Below are 6,174 nucleotides of genomic sequence, written 5' to 3'. Positions count from 1 at the left end.
ACTTGTCGAGTCTGATGAGATCAGTGATGGGGGCGGTGAAGCCTCTGAATCCGGGGACGAATCTCCTGTAAAAGGTTGCTGAACCCCTGAAACTTCATACTTTGTGAGCGTCCTTGATTTGTGACCATTACGTAATGGCTTCAATCTTGGCCGGGTTAGTTGAGACTCTGTGGGCGGATATGATAAAGTCAAGGAGACCTCGGTCATGAAGAAGCTGCACTTCTTCGGGTGGGCGTAGAAATTCTCCCCCTCTATTGTCGTGTAAACCTCTCGGAGGTGTTGTAGGTTGTCCCCGCGGGAGCCACTAAAGATGACGATGTCGTTAAAGTAGATAACAACGAATATGTCGATGAACGGGCGTAAGACTTAGTTCATCAATCGTTGGAACGTGCTCTGGGCATTGGACAGCCTGAACGGCATTATGTTCCACTCAAACAAGCCATCCTTGATCTTGAAAGCCATTTCCACTCATCTCATGGTCGGATGCAAACCTGATGGTATCCACTACGCAAATCGATCTTCGAGAATGTAGTCGCTCCGGCCATTTGATCAAATAAGTCTTGCATTCATGGTATGGGAAAATGATATTTCACCGTAATCTTGTCAATGGCACGTGAGTCGCAATACATGCGCCAGATGTCGTCTTTCTTTAGTGTGAGTAATGGCAGAACGGCGCACGGACTGAGACTCTCACGGATAAGGCCCTTGGCCAATAGCTCCTTGACCTGCCGATACATTTCGTACTTTACCGGTTTCATCCGGTAGTGTGCCAAAATTGGGTGCAAAACTCTGGGTACTAGGTCAATGGCATGCTGAATACGTCGCATAGGCGGGAGCTCGTCAGGGAGCTCTTTGGGATGGATGTCCCCAAAATCAGACATGAGTTCTGCCAACTGAGGTGCGTCAGGCTCCTCGAGTGCTGGTAGCACGTCAGGCGCTTCCATTGAAAGAACACTCTGCGTGAGGGCAAAGCATACATATAGGTCATCACGCTCTTAGTCAAGCTCTTGTCAGAATATGCACCTGTTGGTGATCAAAGGGGTCTTCAGCTGGGAAGGCGGGGTAGGGGTGATTGGTCCTAGATGTATCGACGCTCGTACGACTACATACCAAATCAATCAGCACCCTCCATACATAAAGTTTGACGTCGTAGTCGTATAACCATGATCATCCCAATATGATGCTACCAATTTTCGTGGGAAACTGTCGCACAACACGTGCTCAACGTAGGTTCTCCTCTTAAGTGGCACGTGGCACTGGGATCGTACTAGTAGGGTTGAGGCATCGATCCATGAGATGTTGTAAAGAGCCTGGTGTGGCGTGAGAGCAAGGCCAGTTTGGCCGCTGTGTCTTCGGAGACCGCACTGATGGAGCTCCCACTATCTATCATAAGTTTGCATGTACGTCCCACAATCTTAACATAGACGTAAAAGAACGAAGTGCATTGTACGAGATCAGGAAGAGTAGGTGACTGTTGTGGGTGATAGAATGCCCACCTGGGTTGGTGGTCGTGATGAAGAAACCCTTCGAACTATCATGAGCAGCGGGCGCCGCTGCAAGCAACGGGAGTAGTCGCGAGCACCGGGCGCTGCCACGAGCAACGGCCATCGCCACGAGTAGCGGCCACAGCCGCCCATAGTGGCCGTAGCGGCACACCTGCTCGCAGCGATCGCAGCCAAGAGGGACCGCAGCCGCCCGTAGAGACCGTAGCCACCAAAGCAACCACAACCACTTGTAGCCGCCGTAGCTGCCAGAGTGACTACAGACGTTGGAGCAGGCCACAGCTGCCAGAGTGACCGTAGACGCTCGAGCAGGCTGCCACCGCTAGAGTGACCGTAGCCGCGCGCAACCGCCATAGCTGTCGGAGTCACCATAGCCACTACATCAACCGCAGCCTCTGGAGCCGCCATAGCCACTATAGCAGCAACAACCGCTGGAGTATCGTGCAACCTGCTGGAGCAATTGTAGTCGCCGCAACAACATCAGCTATTAGAGTGGCCACAGCCATTAGTTGTGTGGCAGCCGCCATTAGCCGTGTGGCAGCCGCAACCACAGCCGCGTAGCCGGAGCCACAACCACCTGCCTTGGGTGCATCTACCACGATGTCATGTCGTCGTCGCTGTCCTCATCACTGCTCTCGTCTCTGAGTCACTGTCGCGCCTACATGCACCGCCGCCATTCGTGCCACCGTGCTTGCCTCCGAGCCCGTTACTGCGCCTAGCTACGCCACCATCCTCGTCACCGCGCTCACCTCCAAGCCATTGCCACACCTACATGTGTCACAGCTGTCCTCGTCACTGCGCTCGTGTTCGACTCTTCACCGCGCCTAGTTGGGCCGCCACCATCCTTGCCACTACGCTCGCCTCTGAGCCCGATGCTATGTCTACCTGTGCCACACGCGCGCCTAGTGTATTTTTGAGGAAAGCAATCGTTGGACGACCCACAACCGACAGTTTACCGCCGTGAAGTATATGACGTCGCAGGATGAACCGCCGCCGCCGTCGCCACCATTGCCTACCTCCATCCGCTAGTAGTTAGCTTACGGCCCTAGAAGCGACGCCATACATCATCGTCGCCAACATCCGGAAGTACCTATATGTAGTCGCCCTATGCTGTTGCGCCTTTATGTCGTCCTATGCTTGCCGCTTTGGTCTCCTAGAGAAGCTTCAAGGGAGAGGACCGCCGGATGACATGCCGCCGCTAGTTCACCGCGGTGAAGTACATGCCACCACAGGATATACAGCTGTGGTTCTACATCATCGATGCCTATCTTTGTTGCCTATAGCGAGCTGTAGCCAAAGCTCAACCCGTCATCGTTACCAAAGCGGCCTCCCTAAGCTGCCGCTCCAGTGATTAGCTCTCCTCTCCTTCTTGTGTAACACAAGCCAATTGATCCCAGCACGTCGTGTTACATCAATGTTTAATCTTGATTTTGTTAAATTAGGGATTTAGTTTTCAACAAGTTCAAGGAATAAAGCAAGTCAGCAGGGATCAATGGTTTATAGGAATATGTGGAAGCAAGAGCTTGTTTTAAAGAGTAGAATACTTGGTGTCATGGAAGACCAAGGACTTGGACAAGTGTGTGGTCATGGTTTGTTTAAATCCATTGTCAGTTATGGAGGAGTCCGTATAAATATGTATGAGTTCCATTATTTTAGTATGGTGTGTGCATCAACTGGTTCCTTCCTCCCTCAAAGTATTATTTATTATTGTTTCTCTGTGTGAGATAAAGAGAGAGAGGGAGCTTAATCTTTATTTCTGTCTGTGAGACCAGGAAAGCGAGAAATCAATCTTTTTCCTCTATGTGAGATCAAGAGAGTGAGTGCCTATTCGTCCCTTCTCTATGTGAGTTGCTGGAGTGAGAGAGCTAGGTTCCAATAGGGGTGACCATCCGAACCCCTAAACCTAGAGTCCAGGATGCAGATCCACGACCAAACTGGCCCGACTCTCATCTTCTTGCAGAAAGGCCTCATCTTGTGCTCTAGGATGACTGGTCACTTCTTCAAAACCACAACCAACGTCAATTTTCTTCCTCGCTCAATCGCCAACTCTTTGGCCTTTTCATCAACCACGCTGCCCAACATCCTAAGCAGCCTCTCCTTGAGATCAGACTCCAACAAGACCGTCATCATCAACAAGACCCTTCGTAGGTGCGAGGACCCCACCGTAGTAGGAGAGAAAATGTACTTTGTCACGTCTCTAGAGTCAATGGTGAACTTCTCCATGGCCAGCCTCGGCTCTCGCGATCTTCTCACTCTTGACACGGAGATCAGCAAGCCTGATTCATCCAAGCAGGTCTACATCATAGCTCCAGCGAGCATGAAGAAGGTAGGTGGGAACAAGCTCGTGACATGTCACATAGAGCCCTACCCGTATGCTGTGTGCTACTGCCACACCACTCGGGTAATCAAGTCATATGTGGTGTCCCTGAAGGGGTCTGATGGGACAAATGTGGAGGTAGTGGTGGTTTGCCACATGGACACCTCCAGTGGGAACCCTAGACACATTGCGTTTCAGCTCCTCAAGGTTAGCCTTGGCACGATGCCTGTATGCCATGTCCTGCCCAGCAATTGATTGGTCCAAACTAGGGGTTCAAGTTGATTATGAAGATAGCACTAGCTAGGTCGTTTGTAAGGATAGTTAGGTACCAATCAACAATTTTATTTCCTTACTAGTAGTATTTAGTAAGGGTCGATCCCTTAGGGAGCTAGGTAACTAGTTAGGATTAATTTCAATTAGAACTTCAAATTCAAGATTTGTATAACCCTCTTTTGTAATGTTTTTAGTGATTAAGCAGGTTCATGTTCAATTAATAAAGATGGATATGATTTTTACCAAGTGACAAAAATTTCCGTAGAAAGCTTAGACCGAGAATGATTTTTGAGATATTTTTTAGAATTGTTTATCCTCTCTAGGGAGAGATAAAACATTCTGAATTTAATTTGGTATGTAATCCCCTTATCCGATTCAAAGTCGTTAAACTGGATGAAGAGAGTCGCCTGAATCGTTACCGAACTGAGTAAACTCAGCTCGGGAACGATTCCCGAAAAATTAAGTGAGAACAAGAGAGGGAGAGAGAGATAGCGCACAAATTTGGGCACTTCCGCCACTGAATAGTTCATTATTGAATTAGTTCATTGGAATTAGGATAAAAGTTCTTTCAAAGTGCAACCTTGTGGTTCAACCCTTTTCTCATCCTAAACTTTACATATGTTGAAAAAAGTAATTCTTTAAATTAATTGTCTAAGCTTGAATCAAAACAACACTTCTAAACTTGCATTTAACAATGCCAAATCTAGGCTTATCGTCCACATACTCTCATCTTAACCACTTTCTTAATCATTCCTTTGTTCTTGATATCAATCGTAGTCACAAAGCCTTCATTGTGGTTCGACCCCTTACACGCCAATTTATATCAGTAATAAGAAAATTAGGGATAATTATAAATATTATTGCACGTCTCAAAATTAAATATTGAGTAGGTAAACCACCTAAAATTTGACTCCTCACCTATTTGCCCATTTAGAAACCAGATTCAGGCCACCGACCCAAAGGCCCAAACGACACCGGGCCATCGCTCACTGTCGCCGCAGCTGCTCCACTATCGTCGCCGTCAACAATTGCCGATGCAGATAGTTATTGTGCTTTTCGCATTAAAAAACTTTTAAAATAAAAAAATACTAGGAAAGTCTGGGAAAATTATTCCCTGCATTAAACTTCCAAAAAGTTAAAAATCCCTGAAACTCATATAATTCCGAAAGAAATATCTGTCATTTTTTTAATGGTTTTATAATGTAAGCTAAATTCTTAAAATATAAAATATTTATTTTGAATTTCTAGAGTTAATTAAAATCATAAAATTATAGTAAAGTATTTTTGGTCTTTTTCCTTTTATTTATGTTTCAATTTAAATCATAGGAACCTACAAAATTCACTAAAAATCTAGAAAAATCCTAGAAGTCATATCTCTCATTTTTCCTTATTTCACGATTAAGAAAAATTCCGAAGTTAAATTTCTGCCTCTGAGTGGATCGACCCCTTTCCTGCCTTGTATTAAGTGAAACTTTTCACTAATATTGTTTGTTGAGTCTGAATTAAAGAATGTCACAAATCCCTTAAATTTGGACTTATCAGTGCCACTTGATGGATTGGATTTCATGAAGTATAGGTTATGTTTTAGAACTTGAAAAACATCAAGAGAAGCTGATCTAACACCGAGAATGCTGGGATCGGTCGGCTCGTGTTACATCACAAGGAAGAACTGAATTGAATGGGTTATGATGGGAAAATGCAATGAGATTGAGAAATAAGATGACAATTTGTTGATTAGAAAATAAATCCATTATCTCATTGACGGTGGACTGTTTTTCATCAGACTCCCAATGACCCATTAAACAAGACGTCTAGGTAGTGAGGGACATGTAGTATCGCAAAGTCTCACCAACCCTTTCTGCTAGATCCTTAGTACTACCAAAAAAAAATCCTGATCACTCGACAGGTGGCTAGCCATATATAGATGTTTTTAACATCTTGTGAAAGGACCAAACAGAGTACAACACTAAAAGAACTAATGGTACTACATAAATTGAAGGGAAACAATTGTACCTGAGAGGACAGAATCCGATGCCTGTGGCGGGTGTGTCGCATCACAACCGGGGAGCAACAGTCAAGGAT

The 6,174-nt window shown here is 45.9% G+C and overlaps 1 pseudogene; it reads left to right on the top strand.

The window, feature by feature from the left end:
- Positions 1–3,417: 3,417 nt before the first annotated feature.
- Positions 3,418–4,074, top strand: LOC144703415 (BURP domain-containing protein 3 pseudogene; annotated as a pseudogene).
- The last annotated feature ends 2,100 nt before the right edge of the window (positions 4,075–6,174 follow it).

Source organism: Wolffia australiana, chromosome 5, assembly GCF_029677425.1.
Source record: "Wolffia australiana isolate 7733 chromosome 5, ASM2967742v1".
NCBI classification, from domain to species: Eukaryota; Viridiplantae; Streptophyta; class Magnoliopsida; order Alismatales; family Araceae; genus Wolffia; species Wolffia australiana.
The sequence above is the reverse complement of the archived record's forward strand: the minus strand, read 5'-3'. Positions and strand labels throughout refer to the sequence as shown.